Source organism: Callorhinus ursinus, unplaced genomic scaffold, assembly GCF_003265705.2.
Source record: "Callorhinus ursinus isolate GAN/ISIS: 27379988/994484 unplaced genomic scaffold, GSC_fseal_2.0 scaffold14, whole genome shotgun sequence".
Lineage (NCBI taxonomy): Eukaryota > Metazoa > Chordata > Mammalia > Carnivora > Otariidae > Callorhinus > Callorhinus ursinus.
The window spans coordinates 42989680-42991927 of NW_027397076.1; the positions used below are offsets into that span (position 1 = coordinate 42989680).

The 2248-nt window shown below is 39.5% G+C and overlaps 1 pseudogene; it reads right to left on the bottom strand.

The window, feature by feature from the left end:
- Positions 1–530: 530 nt before the first annotated feature.
- Positions 531–1673, bottom strand: LOC112832462 (peptide chain release factor 1-like, mitochondrial pseudogene; annotated as a pseudogene).
- Between the last annotated feature and the right edge of the window lie 575 nt (positions 1674–2248).

Sequence of the window (2248 nt, forward strand, 5' to 3'; positions counted from 1 at the left end):
CCCCATGTGTAAAGACTATAGAAGGTAACAAAATATGCAAATGCAAACATTTAGATTAATGGTTACTACTGATCAGAAAATTAATTTCTGGATATTGCAAAAATCCTTGAAAATTATAATTTTTGATTGCATGGACTTAATTTCCTCTCCCATGTTGCTTTGAAACTTGTCTTTATAAGAGCTTTCCTTTTCTATTTTCTTCTCTATGTATTCCATCATTCTTGAAAGCTACATGTGAGAAAAGCGGTGCAATTCAAGTTGCAATATTAAGGTAGTAAAATATAATAGTTAAGAACATGAACTTTGAAGTAAGACCACATGAGCTTGAATTCTCACTGTGCAACTTTGACACTCTTCTTAATCTCCATGTACCTCATTTTTCTGATCTATAAAATACGAATATAATAGTACTTACTTCAGGGGGCTCTGTAAGAGTTAAATCGGTACCTGTTACACAGATGATTCTCACATACTATCACTTGTTGTTTTTAATTTTTTTAAGCTATAAAAGTCTTTAATAATAAATCAATTTAAGCTTTTTGGGAAATAATTTCTACTAAAGATTCATAATCAGCATAGTCCTTCAAGGACTGTACAAGTTCATCCAGCAGAAACTCCCCTTGCATAAAACTTTCAAGATCATGAAGTGACCTGTTTATTCTGTGATCTGTGACCTGGTTCTGTGGAAAATTATATGTTCTTATTTTCTCTGACCTTCCTTTAGTTCCAACCTGAATCTTTCTAGCACTGTATCTTTTACTTGTCTCCTCTTCCAGATGCATGCTGTACAGTTTCGCACGCAGCTTCTTCATAGCCATCTCTCTGTTTTTCAGTTGAGATCTCTCTTGTTGGCATTCAGAAACAACACCTGTTGGAAGATGAACTATCCGGACAGCACTGTCCGTGGTATTTACATGCTGTCCTCCAGCTCCACTGGCTCGCTTAGTATCAATTCGCAAATCTTTCGGGTTAATCACCAGATTAATCTCAGTTGGCTGGGGTAATATTGCTACAGTCATGGTGCTAGTATGGATGCGGCCTTGCTTCTCTGTCTTTGGCACTCTTTGTACTCTGTGCACACCTCCTTCAAATTTCATGTGCTTATAGGCTTCTAAACCCCCAATGCTGGCAGATGCATGTCTAAGGCTGCCTATTTCACTTGGAAAGTATTCCAGGGTTTCAAAATGCCATCTTTTAAATGCAGCATATTGCTGATACATATCAAACATCTCTGAAGTAAACAACATTGCCTCCTGAGCCCCAACTCCTGCAGTTACCTCCAAGATCAAATCATTTTCATTTGTTTCTTCTGAGGGAAACAAAAATAAAATAATCTGATGCTTCAACTGAGTTACTTCCTTTTGACATGAGCTTATTTCATTCTCTGCAAGTTTCCTTAAGTCCTCATTTTCATCGTGTAGCAAGTGCTCAGTCTCCTGCACCTCCTGCTCCTTTTCGCTCAGCAGTTTGGCTGCCGCCAGCAGCTCAGACCCCCTGACCTGCAACTGGGCTTCAGATCCTGCCTGACGCTCCAGAAAGGCCCTCAAGGGCCCGCCGCGAGCGAACAGCTCCTCCAGCGGCAGGCTTCCGCAGTTTAGGTGCCGGCGGACCGGGCTGACAACCTTGCCAGCCCACAGACACGGAGCAGCACTCCGAAGAAGCTGGGACCTCATAGTTGAATTGCCTGTTGTTTTTCATTTTAACCCTGGTTTAGTCTTTATATGCAGAATAAAATTAGCAATAAAATAACAAAATACAGTGAAATTGAAAGGGAAGATTGCCCTTTTTAAAAATATATTTCAGGGGTGCCTGGGTGGCTCAGTCGTTTAGCGTCTGCCTTCGGCTCAGGTCATGATCCCAGGGTCCTGGGATTGAGCCTTGCTTCGGGCTTCCCACTCTGCGGGAAGTCTGCTTCTCCCTCTTCCACTCCCCCTGCTTGTGTTCCCTCTCTCGCTGTGTCTCTCTCTGTCAAATAAAATCTTAAAAAATATACATATATTTCAACAAAAACCTTTTTTAATGTATAAAGTACCCAAATTATCACCTAAATGTGTATTGTTCTTAATCAGGAATAACTGAACAGAACATAAATGTCTAATTCTGGTGTTATTCCCTATTTTCTCTCAATCAACTAACATTAAAGAAAACCAGCATTCCATATAAGTAATAAAGTATGAGTTTAATGTAAATATATAATATGAATATATGCATTCTTGTATGCACATACTGCTGAAAAATTCTTCAAACC